This window comes from Rhinolophus sinicus, linkage group LG09 (assembly GCF_036562045.2).
Source record: "Rhinolophus sinicus isolate RSC01 linkage group LG09, ASM3656204v1, whole genome shotgun sequence".
NCBI lineage: Eukaryota > Metazoa > Chordata > Mammalia > Chiroptera > Rhinolophidae > Rhinolophus > Rhinolophus sinicus.
This window is the reverse complement of record NC_133758.1, coordinates 19005030-19030287: the sequence shown is the minus strand read 5'-3', so window position 1 is coordinate 19030287 and position 25258 is coordinate 19005030. Positions and strand designations below refer to the sequence as shown.

Here is a 25258-nt window from a genome sequence, read left to right as displayed (position 1 = left end):
GGCAGCTAAACCCACCAGTGACCTCATTATACAATATTGAGGTTATCATGGTTTTCTCTGCCTAGAGAAGCGGCTCCTCAACCATTGCACTGAGGTGCACACACCTAATCAGTGTGGGCCACTTTGGATTTGCTAGAAGGCACCACCTAAACAGCAGGTATCGCCAGTGTTTCGGGGCTGGTGGCTTCTGTTCCCTTTTCTCTGGCTTCCAAAGTGTTGATCCCCTTCCGTCAGTTTTATCCCGGCAGCCGTGCAAACGAGCACAGATTCACAGCCCGGGTGGCGGCGTCTGAATCCAGGGCGCGCTCTGGCCCCGTGCACGTGCACTCTGCGTCCGCTCACCCCTCGGGTTGGTTCCTGCCTCCCGCCCAGCCGGGTCTCCCCCGGCCCGGCGCCGGCACGCGACCACTGGGCTCCAAATCAGCAACCCGATCCCCGCCAGCTCCTTCTCCTCCCTGCGCCCCGGCGCTGCAGCAGCGTGGGGCTGACCTGGCAGGGAGGCCGGATTTCGGCCGGGGCTGAGGAGGACCCCGCTTCCCACCACCCCCTCCCTCTCGGGCAGAGCCGGAGGGGTCCCCTCCCCGGGGGAGGAGAGAGGACGGGTTTCTAAGGTGACGGAGGGCTCTGGAGAGTGTGCGCCCAGGTGGGAAGACCAGGCTACCCCGAGCCTGGGGCTCGAATCAGAAAATGCGGGCGCTCGGCCCCTCAGGTGAGACCGATTCCGAGGGTCTAGGTCTGGGGAAGGCTGGTCTACACTGTGCGCGCCCCGCCCCGGAACCGCGCGGTCCCGCGGCCGGGAGGCTGTGGGAGGAGGGAGAGGGGCGCACGGGGAAAGCGGCAGCCCTGGGTCGGGCTCCCCTTCGCTGGCCGCCGCAGCAGGTGGGGGCCCAGCGGGCCGGAGGCGGGGCCCGGCTCGAGGCGGAGCCGCGGCCGCAGCAGCGAGCGCTGGGCGGTGCGGGCGGGGGTCACAGCCGCTGCCGCAGCCGGAGCGGGAGCCGCGAGCGGTGTTGCCCGGGTGCCCGCGGGAGCTCGCGGAGCTCCGGGGCTGGGACCCGCCTGGCGGAGCGGGCCGGTGCCGCGACCGCAGACAAAGGCACTGCTCGCGCCTGGCCGCCGCACTCTCGGGCTCTGCCGTAGGTAAGTGGCTCCCCCTTCGCTTTCTTTCTTCTCCCGGCTGCCTGCTCCCCTCGGACTTCAACCGGCTCCGGAGAAGCCGAGGAGAAGGGAAGAAATGGTACTTTCCCTCCTTCTGCACCCTCCACCTCTGCTTAAAAAAATAAACCCCCAAACAAGAAACCAAGTAAATACCAAACTAGCGAGTTTCCGAGCAGTGGGATGTCTCCCGCGGGACCGCCCGGGACGCCCTCGGTGACCCCTTACTCCTCGGACCGCGCACGGGTGCTGCTGTCCCCGGGTGGGTGGTTGGATGGGAAGGTTGCCGCTGGACTCCCCGGGGAAGTGTTTCATGGAGATGATAGGAACCTGGTGCGCGAGGGGACCCCCACCTCCGGGGACTGCTCAGCGCGTTTTGGGGAACCGAGGGGCGCTTCGCACTGCGAGTTCAGATTTGTTTCCCGGTTGTGGGGTCTATGCCGTCCTCCCCTCCAGCCTTCTTCCCGTCTCCTTCAAGGGTTAATGCGGCGTCCTCCACGCCCCACCCGACGGAGGCGCCCACTCTGCTCCTCGGAGGACCCGGGCGGGGGCGAGAGAGTGGGGAGGAGGGAAGCCCCGCCGCTTTCCCCAGCTGGGTAATCCCTAGCCCGAATCTGCTGGGGAGGGCGGGCGACCACCGGCCACGAATAGGGAGGGTTTGACATCACTGCTCGGTCCGCGCTGCCTTGCCCAGCCTGTGCCAGGGCTGCTCTCCACCAGAAAAGCCTTCGGAAGCCCGCTGGCGTTTGCTTTTGTTCTGCCCGCAACTCTCCGGAATCTGAGGAGAAGCCAGGGTGGGCGGTTGCCCCTGGAAGGGACCGTGGCGGGAGCTCCAGGTGCGGCCCCGAACTGACAATTGGAGGCGGCGGCCGTTTCCCGCCCCCGTGTGTGGAAGGGATCCCAATAGCTGATCAATGTCCGGGAGCAGGCAGTGGGTCCACGGCTCAGGAAGGAGCGCGGTGTCCCCCGGGGCCGCGCACAGTCACGCGCCTCCCCAGCACTCTAGAAAGCGCTAGCTACCTCGAGTCGCGCATTTCCATTCATGGATCTGTGCCTGGGATTTGATTAATGTCACCTCTGCCAGGGTTCTCTAAGGAGTGTCTGCTACTATTCGATTTAATAGTCATTTACAGGGGGGTTTCTATGTGCAAGGCAGCAGTCCTACGGTCGTCTTCATTTAAAAGATATTTATCGAGCACCTACTATGTGCAAAGTAGATGTGTTACACTTTTCAACTTAGAAACTATTTATTGAGTACTTACTATGTTCAAGGTAGCTTTGCTATTCCTTTATTTTTAATTTTTTAAAAACTTTCATTGATTTAAGTGTGTCTATCCCATCAGCTCCAAGTCAAGTGGTTGTTTCAATCTAATTGTGGAGGGCGCAGCTCACAGAGGCCCATGTGGGGATCTAACCAGCGACCTTGGTGTTAAGAGCACTGCGCTCTAACCACCTGAGCTAACCAGCTATTACCTTATTTTCATAGATATTTACTGAGGACCTACAGAGTACAAGTTTTTTTGGGATTTTTGGGAGGGGGATATAGGGAGACAACGGTGAGAGAATGTCTTTGAACCCTCGAGTCTTCAATTCCTTTAGTAACCTGCATTTTAACCTTTCTAGACTGCTTATGGGGTGTAGGAAGAGCTTCTACACTATAGCTGGAGGGTTTGTCTGAGGGGAGCAGGGTAGAATAATGGAAAGGCCTGCTCTGGGACCTCTTTCCAATTCAGCTTCCTTACACTGGGGGGGGGGGGGGAGGCAGTTCCTGTGTGCAAAGCACTGTGCTAGTTATTGCAGGAAATCAAAGATTAATAAGGCAAAGCCCTGCCACTCAAAGGGATGGAGAATCTGTGGTGGGGACAGAAAGAGAGGCAAAGGATAATCAACTAAATCAGGAGGGGGCAGGGGAAGCATGAGGGTAAGGTCAACATGGACCCTCCAGCCCCTAGCTCCAAAGTGGTGACAGCAGGTGGGGTGAGAGTATTTTTCAAATCTCATCATTGAGGTGACAAAGGACCTAGAGGCAGAATCAAACGGTCTGAGGGTCCTTCTTGCCGAGAGAGTTGATGGTTATATTACTCTGATAATCTTGAGGTCCTGAGACACTTTGAAATACGCAGACTGGCAAGAAAACTGTGGGTCCTTGGTCTATTGGCAAATATTTGAATGCTTACAATGATATATATTTATCAGGGATATATAGTCTAAGACATGGTCTTTGTCCTAAAGGACCTAACAGAGTTCTTGAGATAAACACATAAAATGACTGCAGCACACATGAAAAGCCCGGAGCAAATTCCTCCTAGAATTTAATGTCAGAAAAAATATTCTGTCTTCATGGAATTGTGGCTTTTCTTTTATCAGAGTTCAAGAACTCGCTATATGTCGAGTGTGTTTATCTTTTTACCTTGGCCTCCAGCAATTCCTGTAACTGCTTTTTCTAGCTTCTTGGTACAATGATCTTTTTCTTCTGAAATTATTTCTGATCTCCCTTTTACATTCTTGTAAAACTACATATTATTTTTTTGTGATGAACTTGAAAGCCCCCCTGAAATCTTTTCTGGAAATAGGTCTTTCTGAAAGGTACATAGGAACTATGGTAGGCGCTAGATGAATGACTCGGGGACCCTTTACTTATAAGAAGAGGGAGGAAAAGCCAGGGGAGGCCAAAATCAGGAATGTGCAGAGAAAAACTGGATTTGTGAGATGGAATAGGATTCAGATAGGCAAAGAGGATGAAAAAAGACTTCTCTCCCTAAGCTAAGGAAATGGCATAAGCAAGGGAGTGAAGCAAGAAACAAAACATCTTCAGAGCACTTCATTTGGAATAGTTGCCATTCAGTCAACAAAGCGGCCCTGCCTGAACGTTTCACTGTGTGTCCATGACTTTGCGAGGTGTGTGTGCGTGTCTGTCGGGGTCACCGGCAGTTTGGGGTACACTGTGATCCCACTGCTGGTGAGTCTCCTGTTCCAACTGCAATGATAGTGCTGCATCCCCACCATTCTTACAAGCATTCTTGGAGTTTTTTCACCTGAGCTGAACTTGATTGTAATCTTCTTGAAGGACAAGAATGTGACTTTTTTTTTTTTTTCCCTCTGCATCTTTTGCTTCCCTGCAGGCTCAGCGTCGTCTGTGCTATAGGTGATATTTATTTCCAAACCCTGTATTGCCCATTTCTTCACCCTTCCCCTACCTCACTGGGACCTTGAAACTCTTTTCCTCTTTACCACTTTCAGCTGCTCAGAGCCTTTTACTGTATGAAAACTCAGGGGAAAAACAATCTGTCGTCAGCCACTTCCCCTTGAATACAAATGTAGGTCACTGTTCTCTTTTGCGTGTGTGTGGGGAGGGCGGGGGGTGGGGGGGAGATCTTTGCACTTTAGGCTTCATTATGGAAGGAAAGGGTCTGTGCACCATGCGAGGATTTCAAGCACAGAGAAGTGCGTGTTGGAGGTATTTGGGGAGGCAAAGTGCCTTCCTGGGGCTCTTGAAATTGTGCTACCATCTCCTCATGTAGCCACGGTTGGCAAGGGTCCTTGCAGTTCCATGAGCCATGAAAGTCTGCAGACTTCACTGCTTTTTACCATGGTGTGGTAGTTGAAGTGAGGGAGCAGCTCTGTATGAGCTACCTGTAAACCTGGCCTTCGACTCTTCAAAGGTTAGTCGTTTTCCAGACGGAATCCTAGCTTCTTTACCTACATGTGCCCATTATTTTAAGGCAAGGATTCTCAGCATGGGCACTATTTTGATGTTGTGGGCTAGATAATTCTTTGTCATGGGGGACTGTCCTGTGCACTGTAGCATGTCCCTCCGTGAGTTGTGACAGCCAAAACTGTCTCCAGTCATTGCCAAATGTTCCCCAAAGGAGCAAAATCACCACTGATTGAGAACCACCATTCTCAGGGACATGGGTTATTATGTATTACGCAATATAACTATTCCTACTTTCCTGGGAGAGGTCTTATTTAATATATCTGACTTCTTTTTTAATATAGGTGACTTAGTAAATGTGTAATTAACATTGAAGAACTTTCCATATGATTAATTTCATAAATCAGAATAAACATCCTTTTTTTAGGCCGCATATTCTAAATCTGGTCATATTAAGTCAAACTTTTGCAGCCAAGAAATAAATAAAATCTCCGATTCTTCCCCTAGCATGTGGCTGCTACCAGAGGTGTGGGTAGCAGAACTACTGTTGGCAGTCACCATTGCCCACAGGTTCATGCCAGTCCGCTGGTTGGGCTGTGGCTGGTGGGCAGCAGTGGGTGAGGGAAGTGGCAGGGGAGGATCCAGTTCTGGTGGGACAGGATGCTATGTCACTAAGGGGTCCTCTTTTAGAAGAAAACAAAACGACCCAATGAACACATTGCTGGGGCCCGTCCCAGGCCTGTAGGGGTCCTGTGCCAAAGAAGGGCTCTGAGGTGTCCCTTGCATTAGCTTCAAGTAAAGCTGGCTCTCGAAAAGGCTTTGAGGAGTGAGGGGACAGCTGTGGCGGCAGGAAAAGGAAAGCAGGGACTTTCTTCTACCCAGACTGGCAAATGCTTAGAGCAGTTCCTCAACGACTTGACTTAAATAGAGAGCATGGATCAAAATAGAATCGTTAAATTCAGGGGTAACCGGTACTCCTGTGACTGTCCGCTATCAAAAGTAAGAACGTCCAAATCTTTAGCGACTCCAGGTCAACGTCACAGCATCAGCAGCCTCTTTGTAGGAGGGAACAAGGGGCCAGGTTAGTTCAAGTTTTACAGGGGGACCTGTGAGTTCTACCAGTGGATAGAAGGAACTTAATGCGTGCTGTCGGTGAGGTTGGTCCTGAGCCCAAGTATTGCTTCAGAAAGTGAATGAAAACTCTTTTTTTCAGGTCACTATAAAGGTATTTGAAAAATTCCCAATAAGATTTCATTGGTTCACACTTCTGTTTTGGAAAACCCACGCCTGGGATGAGATTTTTCCTTGCGTTGAAATAGGCCAGATAGGAAATACCTTTTGTGGGTAGGGATGAGCAAGTAATTAAAATAATAAAACTTCCTTTTTTTTTTTTTTTAAACCTCTATTTGTCAGGCATTTTATTCATTCGGTTTTTTTCCTTAATCTAAATTGGCCTATCTTCAATGAAGAAGAGAAAGTGCTATGAGTATTGCTTTAGTATCTAAATGTTCCTGACTATAGGTGAAACTGACCTGTCAGTATGTCCGTCTGTAGACTTAACAAAAATAAAAAAGACTCTCTACAGAAAGATTTGTGTAGGCAGGGTTTTTTTTTTTTTTTTTTAAAAGCTAGTTTTCCATTTGTGTTTAAACCGATTTGATTTTTATAAAAGAGTCAAGATCTGTTTGGAGATTTTGGGTCAAATCTATACAGTCACAGAAATTAGACCTGCAGGGATCTCGGGGATCAGTGAGCAGCTCTCCTTGTCCCATAGTATAAATGGGGAAACTGAAGCTGAGAGAAGTTAGCTGGCTTGCCGAGGTTACACAAAGGTCAGTGCCAAGGCTGGGTTTTAGGAGTCAGGAGGTTGTCCCAATCCCTGTAACACTCTGTGCGACTAGGGTACCTTTCCATCTTCCTAGTTGTCAGAGCATTTTGGTGGAGGGCAGTCCAGGAAGGAAAAGGGTTTGATAAAGTGTCTCATTTCCAGGTCATCTAGACCTGATAGAACTAACCAATTCAAACTGATTACATCTATGCCAGAAGTGTGTGTGCATACAGGTAGTACTGGAAAGAACCATGGGAAAACTGAAAAAGTTGCATCAGTGGAATGAGAGTATTCACGTAAAACTTCCTATGTACGGCATGGTGACTGTAATTAATAATACTGTATTGTACATTTGAAAGTTGCTAAGAAAGTAGATCTTAAAACTTCTCAAGAAAATTTGTAACTATGTACAGTGATGGATATTAAATAGGCTTATTGTGGGGATCATTTTGCAATATATACAAATATTGATTCATGTTGTACACCTGAAACTAATATAATGTTATATGTCAATTATATCTCAATGAAAAAATTGAAAAATTAAAGAAACCCTTTCTTTAATGTTCTTTTATATTATCTTTATAATAAATAATTAGAATGAAAACATTTGTTTCCCTATCTGGGAAAGTAATACATATTCATTATGGAAAATACAAAGAAAAATTTAAAAATCCTATCTGTGATTGATTGACCCAATCATATTTTGCTATATTTACTTTTAGTGTTTTTTTCTCAGCTCATTTTAAAACACAACTTAGATCATACCATATTAATTTTTATCTTGCCTTTTCCAGTTAATATTATAACAAGCAATTTCCATGTTATTGCAAACTCTTTATATGCATTTTTAATGACTACATAATTCAATACCTTGGAAGTCTGTTAACTTATGCCAATATTCTGGTATTAGGGGACATTGTTTCCTCCCAGTTTCTCATTGCTGTGTGTCATTGCAATGAGAAACTTTGTGTCCATAATTTTTCTGTAATTTTAATTGTTTTCTTAATATACATTCCCAGATAGTGAAATTACTCACCTAAGGGTGGAATGCACCATGTTAACAAATTGCTTCCCAAGCCGGAAATGATTTCACCACATCCTTCATAGCACAGGGCATTATTTTTTAAAAATTATTTATTTGATAAGGTGAAAAATGTATTATTGTTGCGTTCATTTGCATTTTCGTTATAAGTATGGCTAAACATTTTTCTATAGGATTGTTACCTGCTTATATTTTTAGTTAATTACCTATTTTTCTATTTGGGTTTAGTGTTTTCAGAAAATTGATCTCCATGTAGAAAACCCTTTTTTTTTTTTTAAAGAAAAAGCAATAAACCTCTGATCTCATGGAGATTTTATGAAGAGTTCTATCTAATCCTAATGTTCCAGAATTCCAACACTTTAAGTGCTATGTTTCAGGCTAAATTTTTTCATTCATAGTAGTGAAACTGCCTGTTCAGTTGCTGAGGCAAGTTTAGATGCATAGTGAGCACTTATTCAGTGCTTTACAGCTTATAAAGTGGGTACTGTTTTGCTATATCCATTTATATTTGAGGAGAGTGATGCACGGAAACATAAAATAACCATAGTCACATAAACATTTTAAAGGATTCTGATCACCAATTCCAATGTGTGGGTTTTTCACCCCCATACAGCCAAGTAATTCTCGGACACCAGCGGGGAGTTCTACAATTCTGATACTGGTATTTACCCAGAGATAGCATCAAATTCCACAGGTAAAAGGCTCAGTCCCACAAGACTGGCCTCTATTTCAGATACCCGTCCCAAGCCCAGGTTGTTACCTGTGATTCTGACCAACTGGCTGTAAATCAGAGGTTCCTACAACCCCCGCTGTGGGTTTGATTAATTTGCTAGAATTGCTCACAGAACTCGGGAAACACATTTACTCACTAGATTACCTTTTCATTGCAAACAGTAGTAAAGGATACAAATCAACAACCAGATGAAGGGATTCTTAGTCCTGAGCAAAGTAGCTTCTGTCCCCATGGAGTTTGGGGCTTGACATGTGGAAGTGTTCTTGTCCCCCAACCTGGAAGCTCTCTGAACCCCATCCTTTTGGGTTTTTAGGTAGGCTTCATCACATAGGCATGATTAATTAATTAATTGGCCATCAGACGATTGATTGTAACATCAGTCCCTCTTCCCTCCCCAGAAATCAGGATGGGGTTGAATGTTCTATCACCTTTCATATTTGGTTGAGCTTTCCAAAAGTCACCTTCATTAACATAAACCCAGTTGTGATGGCGTGGAGCCTGTTTTGAATAATAAGACACCCATTTTACCTTCTTGGCTGTGAAGCGATTTCAGGAACTAAGGACAAGAGACTAAATATGTTGACAAAAGATGTCCCCATTGCCTTTACCACTCAGGAAATTCCAAGGATTTCAGGAGCTGCAAACCAGGAACCAAACCGACAACATGGATAAAGACCAAATGCATATGAAAAATATATTTTGTTCATCTGAATGGCCAAATGCATATTTCTGATAAATCACACATTTTACAACTTTTAACCACTGTAATACTACCTCTGGATGTTCACTAAAGTGACCTACCTCAGTTGTGTCGTTGGACTTTGAGGGAGCTCGGCTTAGAAATATTAGTAACTTCCTCCTAACTCTGCTGCCTATTTGTGGGAGAACTTTGTGCTGAAAGGTAATTTTACTATCTTAAACTTCCTTACTGTAACCTTCTGTTTCTCTTACCCTCTCCTCTGGATTTTCCATCCTTCTTCCATCACCTCGCTACATTCTGATAGTTTCTTCTGACCTGTCTTCTAAGTCATACTGTGTCTCTTTAGCTGTGTCTAATCTGCAGTTAAATTCGTCTGTTATATTTTTAATTTCAATTGTAGAATTTCTGGTTCTTTTTCAAATCTTTAATGTTGCTTTATGTAGTTCCTGGGTCCTTGTTTTGAAATTTTAAGCCCAACTTTTATCTTCTGGAGTATAATAAGTATAGTTTTACATTTTGTGTCTGGTAATTTTTCCATCTGGAATAATTATGTGTCTGTTTCTTCTGTTGTTTGTTCTTATTCTCATGCTGGGTCATGTTTATGTTGTCATAGCTCCTTGTATGCCTAGTTATCTTTGAATGTATGCTAGATATTGTTTTGAAAAATATTTGCATAACTGTCACGACTGATCAATTTTAAGATGTACATTTTTTCACATTTTAATCTCTGAAATTCAGATATAGTTTACAATTGCTGGAGACTTACATTTATAGTACCTAAAATAATAATGCATCATATAATTAGTGATTTTTAAGATTGATAAAGTGCAATAATTTGAGGCTTTGAATGATGATAAAAATGACAAGATTTAAGACACAAAGAAATGGAAAGACATTCCGTGCTCATGAGTTGGAAGAATCAACATAGTTTAAATGGCCATATTACCCAAAGCAATATACAGATTTAATGCAATCCCTATCAAAATCCCAATGGCATTTTTTAAAGAAATAGAACAAAAAATCAAATTTGTTTGGAACCACAAAAGACCCCGAATAGCCAAAGCAATCTTAAGAAAAAAGAACAATAATGGAGGTATCACACTTCCTGACTTTGGCTTGTACTACAGGGCTACAATAATCAAAACAGCATGGCATTGGCAGAAAAACAGACACATAGACCAATGGAATAGAATTGAGAACCCAGAAATAAAACCACATAAATATGGACAGATAATTTTTTTTAAATTAAATTTATTGGGGTGACAATTGTTAGTAAAATTACATAGATTTCAGGTGTACAATTCTGTATTACATCATCTATAAATTCCATTGTGTGTTCATCACCCAGAGTCAATTCTCCTTCCATCACCATATATTTGATCCCCCTTACCCTCATCTCCCACCCCCACCCCCCTTACCCTCTGGTAACCACTAAACTATTTGGACAGATAATTTTTTACAAAGAAGCTAAAAACATACAATGGAGGAAAGACAGCCTCTTCAATAAATGGTGCTGGGAGAATTGGATAGCCACATGCAAAAGAATGAAACTGGACTACTATCTGTCACCATGTACCAAAGTTAATTCAAAATGGATCAAAGACTTAAGCATAAGACCTGACACAATAAACTGCATAGAAGAAAACATAGGTACTAAACTTATGGACCTTGGGTTCAAAGAGCATTTTATGAATTTGACTCCAAAGGCAATGGAAGTAAAAGCTAAAATAAACGAATGGGATTATATGAAACTTAAAAGCTTCTGCACAGCAAAAGAAACCATCAACAAAATAAAGAGGCAACCAACTGAATGGGAGATTTTTGCAAACAGTGCCTCTGATAAGGGGCTAATATCCAAAATATACAAGGAACTCATGAAACTCAACAACAAAAAAACAAACAACCCAATTGAAAAATGGGCAGAGGACCTGAAGAGACATTTCTCCAAAGAGGACATACAAATGGCAAATAGACATATGAAAAAATGCTCAACATCACTAATCATCAGAGAAATGCAAATAGAAACCACAATGAGATATCACCTCACCCCAGTCAGAATGGCTATCATTAACAAGACAAATAGCAACAAGTGTTGGAGAGGCTGTGGTGAAAAAGGAACCCTCATACACTGTTGGTGGGAATGCAGACTGGTGCAGCTGTTATGGATGGCAGTGTGGAGGTTCCTCAAAAAATTACGAATAGAATTACCATATGACCCAGCAATCCCTCTCCTGGGTATCTACCCAAAAAATCTGAAAACATTTATCCATAAAGACACATGTCCTCCAATGTTCATTGCAGCTTTGTTTACGGTGGCCAAGACATGGAAACAACCAAAATGTCCTTCGATAGATGAAGGGATAAAGAAGTTGTGGTATATATATACCATGGAATACTATTCGGCGGTAAGAAATGATATAGGAACATTTGTGACAACATGGATGGATCTTGAGAGTATAATGCTAAGCGAAATAAGTCAGACAGAAAAAGCAGAGAACCATATGATTTCACTGATATGTGGTATATAAACCAAAAACAACAAAAGAACAAGACAGATAAATAAGAAACAAAAACTCATAGACACAGACAATAGTTTAGTGGTTACCAGAGGGTAAGGGGGGTGGGGTGGGGTGGGAGATGAGGGTAAGGGGATCAAATATATGGTGATGGAAGGAGAACTGACTCTGGGTGGTGAACACACAATGGGATTTACAGATGATGTAATACAGAATTGTACACCTGAAATTATGTAATTTTACTAACAATTGTCACCCAATAAATTTTTTTAAAAATGACAAGATTTCTAGAGAGGATTTTAAATAGGCTGTTTGGGGGTTTGGGATTTTCTAGGCTACCTAGATGACATGAAGCCAGGCTAGTTTACTTTTTTGTTTTCTCTTACTCCTAGGGTCTAAGTCTTTGGGGTCCCAACCATAAGTGTGAAGTGGTTGCCCTGGCTCCCTGGCCTTGGGAGGTTGCCAAGAGTGTAGCTCAACTTCCCCTTTTGGATTGACTGTCCCTCCCGAGTGGGTAAAAGTGGCCCCTAATACCCAGGCCCACTTCTGTGGATCTCCTGTGTTGCAAAAACATCCAGCCTAAGAGAAAGCTTGTAAGAGCTTATTTGAGCGAAACTGACAACGATGGCCAGGAAGCAAAGTCTCAACAGACTGGGAAAGTGGCAGTTTTGCAACTTATTTTATACATTAGAATCAAAGGAGGAAGGTTACATGAAATCTATTGGTGGTTGTTTAAGGGGGTGGGAGAAAGCAAGTGAGGAAATCTCTGGGATTGGATAAAACTAAATTGGAGAGACAGGTACTTCTTTCACATAGGTGGGTACAGAATAGTTAACAGTTCACTTTTTGCAGCACATAGAGATGGTAATCGGGACAAGAATAATAATGAGGGATTCTGTAGTTTCCTGCTGTGGCCTGGAAAAAGGGATCACTGACATTCCAAGGATGTGATCTTAGATGTAAAAAGACAATAGACAGGCTCACTTAAGGTAAAGATTGACCTTTGTCAAGGAAGCTACAGGCCAAGGATGTGACCACCCTCCATGACCGCTTTTAGTTAGAAATTTTTATGTTCACACCATTCTATGTGATTATTTTCAGTCTCCTGAGCTTGTCAGATTTAACCTGTGGCCCCTTTTCCATGGACACCTGCCCTCAGATCTTAAGCCTGAAGTCTCTCCCTATCTTGTTAGTTCTTTGGTGCTTTCAGGAAGAATTTTTAAAAAATATTTCATCTGGTTATCTTTGTTGTATTCATTGGGAAGGCTGGTTTGAATTACCCAGTTCACTGGAAGGAGGCAGAAGTAAGTCTGATTTATCTTAGAGACTGACAGGAGAGGAGCATGAAACACCAGCTGCTCTGTCTGTCCAGGACTAGAGAATTTTCTCCCTCCATTCGCAATATAGCATCCTGGTCACAGCTGGAAAGTGGAGGTTGGGATGAACAAGTTCTCATAAGCTGGGCACAGCTAAATGTAGATAGCTTTCCTTACATAGACGGGAGTAATTCCTTAGGCTTTTCCTAATAAGGCAGATGCTCTTACAGGATTGGCATGTGGAGCCCCGTCAGTCATCAGTATCCAGTTGGTTTCTTCTCATCCATACTGTCCTGCAGAAAGGCAGGACTTGAGGACCCAGGGACAGGATGAGGTTAGGAAGATGCTTTTCATTCCAGCAAATGTTAAAAAGTAAAACAAGCAGGCTGTACTTTAGCGAGGTAAGGTTTCTTCCATTCAGTGTGGTCCCCACCATATCCATATGGAGAGCCACATTTCTCATCCATGGCCAAGGCTGGGCCTGTGGAGACAGAACTATCGTGTCCAGGCTCAGGAGGCAGGGTGGCCTTTCGAGGGGACTCTTCTTGAATCTAATGTTTCAAAGGAAGCTTTCTCATCCTTTTCTTTAGAAGGCACATGCTTATCCATGTATTTTCAGAATCAGTAGGCAAATGTATTTTCCTCTACTTTGCTCCAACTCTTGTAGATGCTTTCCCCCAGTTTTCATGAAGCCAGAGACATTTACAATGAGAAAAATGTATTTGCTGAGTTTGTAGAGGTTGGGCAGGGGTATAGAGTGGTGGGAAGTGCTCCCCCACCTTACCAGAGCTCCCACTCGCTTTTTTGAGGGGAGCTCTTATTTTTATTTTGGGGTATCTTCCCCCCTGGAAACCTCAGAGCTGTTCTCTCAGAAAATTGCTACCATGTTTCCCCCAAAATAAGACCTAGCCGGACAATCAGTTCTAATGCATCTTTTGGAGCAAAAATTAATATAAGACCCAGTCTTATTTTACTATAAGACCAAGTCTATAATAATAATAATATAATATATATAATATAATACCAGGTCACATTAATTTTTGCTTCAAAATAAGCATTAGAGCTGATTGTCTGGCTAGATCTCATTTTCCGGGAAACACGGTATCTACACAGGGAACCATAGGTTTTCTCTCACCTTTCAGGTGTGTGGCCACTGGGTAAGGTGAAGGAAGGCATGGGCAGCAGGAATTTGCTGGCATGGCCCCACTGGAAAAGGTTTGTTTGGGGAGTGGGCCTCCCCACCAACTTTTTAGAGACCAGCTCATACCATGTAGCCTTTTGTGTATTCCACGATGATTTATCCCGCTTATTCTTATTTTAATTTTACAATATTTCACACATAGGAAAGACTATATATACCTTAGTCCACCTATTGCTAGAAGTAGAAATCCTCCAGTTAGGTTTTAATAACTGTCCTGAAAGGAACAAATCTGTCCTTCCACTCCCAGGTAGTTCTAGATTGTGACTGATTCCTTTGGAAGAAATGATAAATAATTAATTCTGAAGAAGCAAATTTTCTATTCTCCAAGAAAATGTAACCTTCCATGAGTATTTTTGGAGGCAGAATTACTAGAAAGCCCCACTAACCACAAGAATTTATGGACCATGATGTCTGAAAATTCTTCAGCCTGAAACAAATTAATTCCTCCAGCATGATTCACTTTAGGTACAAGCCAAATTTCTTTATCAGTGACTTAGGCTCTTAAGCTGATTTTTCTAAAAAGGTATAGTTATTTTGAAATCAAGGCCATTTTTATATTTCTACTGTGAAATTTTCCATTCATTTGAAGTTTTTCTTCCAGCCCTTTTGAGACCCTCCCTTTTCTCTGCTAATAAGTGATAAATCACTGCAACTTCAGTAACATATGAGGTCTGACAATTAAGTCCTGTGAACTCATTGCAACAATGTTGCTAACCTTTTTTCAATAACGGAGGGATTATTCATTATGAATTTGTACCAACTGGACAAACAGTTAACCAAGTTTATGATTTGGAAGTACGGAAAAGGCTGCGTGAAAAAGTTAGACGACCTGAACTTTTCGCCAACAATTCATGGCTCTTGCATCACGACAATGCACCAGCTCACACGGCGCTGTCTGTGAGGGAGTTTTTAGCCAGTAAACAAATAACTGTATTGGAACACCCTCCCCACTCACCTGATCTGGCCCTCAATGACTTCTTCCTTTACCCGAAGATGAAGGAAATATTGAAAGGAAGACATTTTAATGATATTCAGGACATCAAGGGTAATACGACGACATCTCTGATGGCCATTCCAGAAAAAGAGTTCCAAAGTTGCTTTGATGGGTGGATTAGGCACTGGAATCAGTGCATAGCTTCCCAAGGGGAGTTCTTTGAAGGTGACTATAGTAACATTCAGCAATGAGGTATGTAGCACTTTTTCTAGGATGAGTTCATGAACTTAATTGTTAGACCTTGTATGTGAGAGCCACAGGGAGTTCAAAGTTAGCCAAGCAAATTCCTGTACTTGTCATAGAGACCAGGGTATTGCCTTCAGGATGTGGTGGTAATGGTACTTTTTACCAAGTATGCAAAACTTTTTAGAGGACTGAGGAAAGTATTATAGCTCTTTCAACAGAAAGAAAAGGGATGGAGAAGTTCAGAAATCTGAATTGATTGTATTTGTAAGAGGAAAATAGGAAGGTAACTGCAGAAAAGCACTTAAGAGGAGGTTAGAAGTATATCACAATGGAGTAACTACAATGAACTACTTTGAACTTTCCAGATGCAAGGATGGAACGTGAAAAAATTTTGACCCATTACAGAGTTCCAATACCTGCTGTATAGGACTCAAAGAAGCCTTTAACCACTCACTCCTCTGCTATGTAATAAAGCCAGTGAAATCTGTACCATCAAGATGACAGAGAGAACTTTAGGACATGCGGAGTAATGAGAAAGTAATTCTCACTGTGAGTGAGAACATGGCGGGCAAATCGTTCTGGGCATGCCTGACCTAAATAACTGTTCATTTTTCTGTACCATTTTCTTCAGCTAAATGGAGACTAAAGACAAATAAAAGACTTAGGTCCTTATTAATTTTGTAGGGTCTCTGGATGAAGGATGATGTGGAGCTTGAGTTCAACATGAAAATGCTCTTAGTTTATTAAAGTATTTGAGTTAAAAGGTTAAATCTTTCCAAATTTTTGTGCATGCTTTCATTCTTCAAAAGTTATTCAGTGAATTTGTTAATCCTGAAAACCACCTTTTTTATGAGCCGTCTTTGAAAGTGAACTAGAAATGCATTTATGGAACAAGAGGCAGTAAAAAATCCTTTGGTTTCTCCCTTCAATTTATTCAGAAGCAGAGCCCCAGAACCAAACATCTATGAGTCCTTTAACAGCTGACTTTTCTCTTATTTAACCAACAAACAATACAGTGTTTTGCTCTACACTTCTGAATTCAGGATTTGGCGTCCATAATATATTAAATAACCTTCCTGTCTTCTGTTCCACCTTTCCCATTGGTAAGAAATAGAGCATTATTATTTAATTATCACCACTAAAAGCAAAGTCATATTTCAGTAATCTAAAACTATATTGCCTTAAACTGAGATTATTTTAAATAAGACCTTTCCAGTAATGGATACCTCAAAACGAAGGTGTATAGCTGTAGATACAGGAGCATATACATATACAGTTATGACTATGGGACAATCATAAGCTGTTTTCTGGAAGGACGCCTAAGACATTTTTAGTAATGGTAAAGTAAGAGGTAGCTGGTTATTGAAGTGAGGGAAAGGGTTTTTTATTTTATACCGTTCTACACTATTTCATTTAAAAAATAAACATGTTTTTATTTAGTAAGTAAATAAGGGGGGAAATTAAGAAGATGGAAAAAAAAGAAGCCACCGCGTCTGAGATCCTGCAGCTCTGAATTTAACCTCTGGATGCCTTTCTCAGTGGAAATTATGGTTTTTATGTCATCGGATCAAAATCTATAGAGACACATGTTTAGCATACATTATGTATATCCTCCATGGTTTTATGTAACTTACATTATCCAGCATTTCATAATGTCCTCTCTTGTCAGTGTCTTCTTTTTTTTTTTAATTAAAGTTTATTGGGGTGAAAAACTCATAGACACAGGCTAGTGTCTTCTTTGAGCTTCCCAGTGGCACTGTCCAGTACGTTGGGTCAGTATTAGATGATTCCTATTTTATGGGGGGCAGGGAGGGGAAACTTAAGCTTGGGGAAGGTGGGTGGCTTATCTGAGATGACATAGCCACTAACTAACTACCTGGGAAGTCCAGAACTAGAACCCAAGTTTGATTCCAAGTTCAGTGTTCCTTTAACCCTGATAGAAAGAACTTTACTGTTCATTCTGGACGTTCTTTTTTAAACACCCCAAGATGGCTCCTCTCTGGTCTCATGGCGTATCTATTTCATTTGGTCTTAAATCATAGTTAGCTATATATAATTATTTTCCTCATTAATCTTATCAGCATAGGCTGCCTCTCTTTTTGTAGCCTATGTCTAATATATCATGGTGCATATAGTAGTTATTTAATCTTTGTCTTATGAAATTGGATTCTCAAGTGACTTTCTCCCAAATAATTATCCATTTTTAGGAAAACAAGCTAATAAACTTGGCTATTTCCACAAGACTAATGTCATTGTCCACAGAAGAATTAGAACCACATGATGTTTGAGCTGGAAGAAAACCATCTTTGCAAGTGTTTATTTTCCTATTTTATAAATGAGGAACGTGAAGATCAAATAACTTGCTCAAGATCACACAGGGAATTCGAGTTGACGTGATGCAAAAAGCCCAGTTCTCTTCCAGCCCAGCCCTCCTCCTGCAGCAATAATCATTACAGAAGATAATTCTCTTGGTCATCAGGCATTTAGATGAATGGTCAATGCTGGCAAAAAAAGTAGGTCAGAGTGAATTAAAACGCCCACTGTGAAGAGGTAATCTCAAAAAGAAGAAGAGGTATTGAACTTATTTTTCCAAGTTTTGATGAATAGATTTTCCAGGTGTCCCTCTTTCACAAGCAAACTTGCTATATAAACATCAGCATTTCCACAAAAGGATTCACAGTAGGAATCCTTTAGATGAGAAATAGCCCAACCACGTGCTTTTGTTGTGGAATAAAATCATCCTCACTTGTAGGGCAAATCAAGGTGCACAGCATCAAACTTGTAAAATGAGGAATTAATAGCATTTCTCTCTTACCTGCTGGTCTTAAAATGTGAGCCATGTCTGGCTTAGTGAAGGAGCCCGCTGTCCCCCTCTTCAGCAGGGAGTGGCAAGCCCTCTAATTCCTAAATTCACCTCTGGGCACCTAAGTGCCCAAGAGTCATTTCCAGTTTTCAGATGTGCTGAGAAGGGAGCTGGACAGATATTTTTGTCTGAAGCCACCCAAAGGAGCAACAGAGAAATTTCAAAGAGGGAGATAGTTTCCAAATTGTGGGGATTGGGGGAGTCTGGATAGCTTCCACTAGCGACGAGGCAGAACGCAGTTTCATGAAATATGTACCTTTTAAGCCAACCCCTGTTGAATCATACAGTCCTAGAAGGCGCTAGCTACACTGAGCATGGTTTGTAAAGGACATTGTGATAACGAATGTCTAAAAATTTAATTTGGTTTAATAAATATGTAAGGTAGGTGCTATAGGACAGTTGCAGTAAAAGAGCAGAAGACAGCCCCTGCTCTCCTGGAGCTTGGTGTCTGTGCTACACTTTGCAAACTTGTCTGCACGTCAGAATCATCTAGAGAGCCTCAAAAAACACTGATGTCTGTGCCCAGCCGACCAGCCCGGAGCTTATGATCTGATTGGTCTGGTGTATGGCCGGAGCTTTGGAATTTTTAGAGGTGGTTCTAAAGTGCAGACAAGTTTGGAAACCAGTAGACTGTGCAATGGTTCTCAACTTTGGCTGTATTAGAGTCACCTGGAGACTATGTATATATGTCTGTGTATACGCACATGTATATGTAGGCACGTGCAGAGGTAAATGTGTGTATATGCATGTATGCGCATATGCAGTGCACACATGGATCCATATACATACGCATACACACATGTATACATATGCAGACATGCATTATGCATACAGTCCCAGGCTACAGCCCTAGAAGTTGATTTATGTCATTTGGGGTGGAGTCCGGACATCAATATTATTTAAAGCCATGGTGCCCCAAATTGGCTGCACATTGGAATCATCTGGAAAGTTTAAAAATACTGAGGCCTGCATCCCACTCCAGAGATTCTGGTTTAATTAGCCTGGAGTCTGGTCTGGGCATCAGAATTTTTTTTCAAAGCTCATGTGGTGCTAGTATGCAGCCAAGGTTGCAATCCATCGGGTTAGTGAGCGAAACGTGCTTCTCTTGTGCATAATAGGAGCTCAATAAAAATGATTAACTATGAAATGAGAGATATACGGAAGAGTTTATAGGAAATGTCAGTGCTAAAAAGTTTTATGCTTCCGGTTCTTTGGTCATTTCTGTGACCTGAATATATTATGCTGTGATTTGGGGTGGGGTGGGCTGCAAAACCTCAGGAATTCAGCTCATGGTCATTGCCCTGTTCTGTTGTCTCTACCTGAGGTAAGAGTGGCAGGTCTGCCTGCTACACTTCTGATATGTCCAACATTGTTCTTTGGGGAAAAATAACGAGCAACTGGCTTCTATAAGATGGAGTTTGGCCCGAGGTGAACTCTATCCAGTGCAGCAAGGCTCTGCGAGAGCCCGCCCACTACCCCGGGTTAGTGAGAACTCTTTGGAGCACGGAGCACACGTGTTGCCTAGTTTCCTTTGTTCCCTAGGTGATTCTTGTTTATTCCAGGGGTACCGGGAGGGGAAGTATTTCCGCATCTGGTCCCAGTGAACGCAGCTGCTTTCAGCTATGGCAGAGGCTCTACCAGCCTGGAGAAGGGGAAATTGCCAGGCAGAGAGTTCACTGCAGCTGCTTGCAGAGCAGAATCCGAACTGCTTCTAATGGTCTTCGAAGGCTCTAGGGCACTGGTTCTCAGAATTGAGAGTGCATCATAATCCCCTGCAAGCATGTTAAACGACAGCTTGCTGGGACAGTCCCCAGAGTTTCTCCTTCAGTAGGACTTGGTGGGGCCCAAGAATTTGCATGTCTAACATCTTCCTGGGTGACGATAATGGAGATGGCCCGGGACTGTCCTTTGAGAACCACTGCTCAAGGAGGAAGGACACAGATGGCAAATGTGCTGTTGAGGGAAAGGACAGTACTGATTGCTGCAGATCTACCTGCTCACAGCACCAGGAATTGAAATAACATCCCAGTCAACTGTAAGACTGATCGATTAATTGATCTTTTTTAAAAAAATTATGCACCACCAAGTACATGCTAGGTGTTGTGCAAACTTTGTAGCTGGAAGGAAGAAGACACAGTTCCTGAGCAGCTCGTCTGGGGGTGGGTAGTGGACAGATCAGTAAAGGGGCAGCCACAGGGCCTGTCCCTTAGGGCTCTGTAGAGGGCTTCAAGGGGACACATGAGAGGGAGTGAGGCTCAGAGGTGTCCAGGAGCAAGGGCCAGGGAAGAATCTTGGAGTATGACTCGGGGTTTGCCAGGTGAAAAAGGTGGGCAGGTCCACCCAGGAGCAGCATAGCAAAGGAGATAGACAACATGAGCCGGACTGCCATGGGGAGCCACATGTGGTTTAGGGTGACGGGTAAAGAGTGTGATGGGACAAGGAGCTTAGTCCCGGGGGCCTGTCATCCACGATCGGAAAGGAAAGTCGTTGAGGGGTTGTCAGCAGGTGAGTAATATGATCAGATTTACCTGCAAGTTAACAAATGGACTGGAGGGAGTGTGCCCCGGCAGGACACACAGGAGACTGTCACTAGAATCCCCCTGGGAAGTGATGAGGCCACGGGGGGACATGACCTTTACATCATCCTGTCCTTGCAGCACCCTCTGTCTCTGCTCAGTGTTTCAGACTTTTCAAAACCATTTCTAGTGGGTGCATTAACGGGCTTTTGGAGCATTTACTGTGTGTGCTTTTCGAGTGCAACCGGCAATCATTCTTACGCTCCCCCTGCACAGACACTGTTCTTCAAGGAAAATCAAGCTAAAGTGAACCTCAAGGGCAACTGTGGAGCAGGTAAGACTCAAAAATGAAACCACAAGAGGGGCCTGGTGTGGCAGGCTCAGCATGGATGAGGTCGGTGAGGGCTGTTCTCTCTCTGCCTGTGGTGTAGCTCTGAATTTTTTTTCAGTTTTTTGTTGTTGATGTTGTTCTAACTGGAAGTCATGTTGCCCTCTCCTGCTCCTACCTTGAGAACAGATTACAGACCCTGAGTTGTAGTCCAGACACACTTCCCCACCTCCCAGCCCTTCAATTTGGGGGGTAGTCTTATCCAGGGCAGTCTCCTACATTCATAGCACCCTCAAGATGGCTCTGGTGCTGGGCATTAAGGAGGGACAGGATGTCCAAGGCAGATAAGACCCTCTCCATGTCCACTGGTGCTGGGGGTGAGTTGTGCATGAAGAAAATTGTGAAGAGGGCTGCAGTGAGCTCACTGTGCAATAGGGACAAGTGCAAAAGGAGTTGGGGGGAATGAGTGCTCCTCTGTCCCTGGCCCATCTTAAAAAGGAAAAACGTCCACAGTGATGGATGTCATGCGTGGTACCTGTCACTTCAGCTGATAATGAAACTTTGATTTGGGGCTTCCCTTCCTAGAGTGCTTGCTCACACCGTATTTGATACATCCCAAAAGGGGCTCGTGAGGAAATTGATTCCAACGGTCTCATCAGCACGCAGTGAGCCTCCCAGGGATTTCTGCTGGTTCCGTCTCCTCTTCGGGCTGTGGGGTTTCAGCACTGACTGAGGTAGGGGCCCCTCGGAAGCCTGAGGGGTGCTGTTTGGGAGGCAGGGATCACACTGAAGAGACTGAGACCAGCGTCAGCGAGCAGTCTGTGCTCTGAGGTAATGGCAGCAAGACTCCTAGGTCACCTACGTCAAGGTGGCTTTGCTGCTTCACACCAGCACAGAAGATGTGAGAGGAAGGTGCAGGATGGGGAGCTGGCCGCCTGCTTTAGATCGGAAGCGTGAGTAAGAGCAGAAAGCAATGGGCATGATCCATGGTCAGTGTTTGTCCTTGTCATTGCTCAGGGAAAGAGAGATGCTGTCCAAAAAGATACAACCTGAAAACCTGGACGCCTCCCTGAGGGCCATCCAGGCATATTGCTAATGACATGGCCCGACTGGGATTCTCTTGCTAGAGGGTTGCTGACAATGTTTGGCCAAATGTCCAAGGGGATTTTTATTAACTTCTGGCTGGCCATGGCAGAGCTGCTTTTCTCCTGATTTCATTTGCTGTTTGTGTTTGTCTCTGAATGAAGTGTGCCATGTAGTGGGTACCAAATTGGAAGTCTGTTCTTGGGTCATTTGAGGAGACCTTTACCTTGTCTCTCCCTCTCTCTTTCTCCCTCCCCTCCCCCTCCCCCCCCTACTGTCGACCCTGCTCAATGGACCAGCACTAGAAGATAAACTATCTTATTCTCTAATGACGTTGATTGTGCTACTTTCATCTCCTCAGATACACAGTAAACCTTAAGGGCAGAAATGCACACTGATTACAGGACTTATACCACCCTCCTTCTTTCCGTTTTGCTTACTGTCATGCAGTAGCTGTCGTGTAACTGGATGCTTGATTGAGGTGCCTGAATTTCCCTTGGCTCTGAATCAACTCATCATCCGCACCCATCCACCTTTCCAGTATTCATCAAATATTGCTCGTGAGTCCCTTCACCTCAACTTCCCCCAATATTGCTGGATCCATCCTCCATTTCATGAGCAATAAGTGTTACAGTTTGCATATTCATTCAGGGTCTTCTCAGTGTTCCAAAAATGCACTGGTGTTTTTACTTAAAAAATGAGGAAACAAGAGGTATGAATTAGCTATTGCTGTGTAACAAACTATTCCACAATTTCAAAGCTTAAAATAGCAAATATTTGTTGTCTTGCAGTTTCTATGGTCAGGAATTTGGAAGCAGCTTGGCTGGGCAGTTCTAGCTTAAGGTCTCTCATGAATTTGCAGTTAAGATGCTGGCGAAGACTGCAGACCTCTGAAGGCTGACCTTGGGTGGGAGGGTCTGTTTCCAAGTTCATTCATGTGGCTGTTGGCTAGAGGCCTTAGTTCTTCTATTTGTGGCCCCCTCCAGAGGGCTACACAACATGGCAGCTGGCTTCCGCCGGAGCAAGAAATCCAAGAGACAGCAGCCAGGAAGTCGCAGTGCCTTTTATGACCTAGACTCGGAAATTGCATGTTGTCAGTCCCATTTTCTTTCTGTTCATTAGGAGTGAGTCATGAGGGCCAGCCTACACTCAAAGGGAAGGGGAATTATGCTCTACCTTTTGAAGGGAGTGTCAGATAAATTTTGAACATGTTTTAAACCATCACATGAATTATAACTCCTGGGTCTGACCAAATGGATGAGCAGAGATGGCTGAGGCCATTCTCTGCTGAAGACCTCCTTCCATGTGGGTGGCTTGGGGCCTGCTCTGGGGAACTCCCGGAGCCTGTGGGCTGAGGGTGGAAAAGGGTTGGGATCCCCCGGTAACAGAATTTAGTCTGACAACTGTTATTGACTAGGATATTATAAAGTCTTCGAAATGTTCAGTACAGGTACTCCAGGAACGTTACTTCTACATATTCTTGGGAATATGAAACTCATCCTTCATTTAAAAAAAAATTTTTTTTTTTTTCAGTTACAGTTGACAGTATTATTTTGTATTAGTTTCAGATGTACAGCATAGTGGTTAGATATTTATATAACTTATGCAGACATTTATATAATTTATCCCCCTCTTCTTCATTTTTGATTTAATCTTTAGTGGGATTTTCAGTGGGCTCTGTTTATATACCATTGCCATCTGGAGGTGATACCCTCAAATTGCAGTTTTTTGTTTTTGTTTTTTGCGAGATAAATCTTTTTTAAAAATTCAACATGAAAAAATAAAGTTATGAAATGACAACTTGATAGAATAAATGCATCATACCTTTCCAAGCTCATGAGCATAATCTACCTCATTTGGTTACTTCAAGGAGTCTCTAGAGTAATAGGGCAGGTGTTATTATCTCCATATTATAGATGGGAAACAGCCAGAAGAGATTGAATGCCTTCCCCAAAGTTTGGAGTAAGCCAAAAGGGCAAGAATGAGAGCTGGAGCTTAGACTTCCAAGCCTACACCACCAGAGCTTTCCTGGCATCCCGTTAGGTACAGCCCCTGCGCAAAGGTGTGGTGGAGGCTTCCAAAGAATGTTTGTCAAGTGCAGTAGGAAGTAGGAGCACATTAAAGACTATTGACCTTCTCAAGACAATTGCTGAATGCAAGATTTTGACTATTTGCTTCACAGAAGGGTTTGGAATTCTTTGTCTAGATGGCTGATGATGTCGTTTATATCAGTATTTCTGAGTGCTCTTTTTGTGATAGAATTGAAGAGACATTGCTGTTTTAGTCACTTAGTGCTACATAGCAAACCACCCCAAAATTTGGTATCTTAACACAACAATTACTTCTTATTTCTCATAATTGTGTACTTTTATGAGTGCTTGGCTGAGTGAGTCTTCTGCTGCATGTGGCATCAGATGAGATTACTCATTTCACTGCTCTCAGCTAATGACTGGATTGGGCTGGGTCGGAAGTTTCAAGAAAGCTTTGCTCCCATGTCTCACACCTCCATGCTTCTCTGCGTCTTGCTTGGGCTTGGTGGTCACAGCATGGTGGTCACAGGGTAGCTGGACTAATGTAGACACTGGCTTCTGAGGAAGTAAGCAGAGTTGCCAGTTCTTTTAAGACCGAGGCTCAAAAGTCCCAGAGTGACATCATTTCCACCACCTTCTGTTGGTCAAAGTAAGTCGCAAGTCCCAGACTCACAGGGAGGAGGTATAGACTCCCCACCTCTTGCTATGTTGGGTGGCATGTACATACAGTGATGGGAGGAGTTGTTGGTGGCCAAATTCAGAGTCTATCTACCATATTAACATTCATGTGTGCACTTGCTAAGAGAAACTCAGACTTTTTCATGATTATGTATCATCCATAGATACAAAGAAGACTGTCTGTTAAATCCACCAAGTGTGCATGAGGCATTTGTGAAAATTCAGAACAGCACGTTGAGCCCAATGTGAAAATAAAGTGGAGGAACAGCCCTGGGACATGGGTTCTCTGCCTGTTGGCAGTCCAGGTCCCCATCTGGGCTCCTCTCTGGGACATGCCCACAGCTCCAGGAATCATGGCCTTGCTCCTAAATATTCCTTTATGCATTGAACCCAAACTCTATTCAGACAGACATTTATGGCTAGAGAAATGGCCAAGA

At 43.6% G+C, this 25258-nt stretch overlaps 1 protein-coding gene across 4 annotated transcripts in view; it reads left to right on the top strand.

The window, feature by feature from the left end:
- Positions 1-296: 296 nt before the first annotated feature.
- Positions 297-25258, top strand: part of MAPK4 (mitogen-activated protein kinase 4) — a 137863-nt gene continuing 112901 nt past the window's right edge. For 2 of the 4 annotated variants that reach the window (XM_074339972.1, XM_019721742.2), the window contains exon 1: positions 892-1137. The gene's annotated coding sequence lies outside the window, so the exon portion shown is untranslated. Of the gene's footprint in view, positions 710-877; positions 1138-25258 lie in introns of those variants that run through there. The other 2 variants (XM_019721748.2, XR_012498749.1) reach the window with 2 other exon arrangements.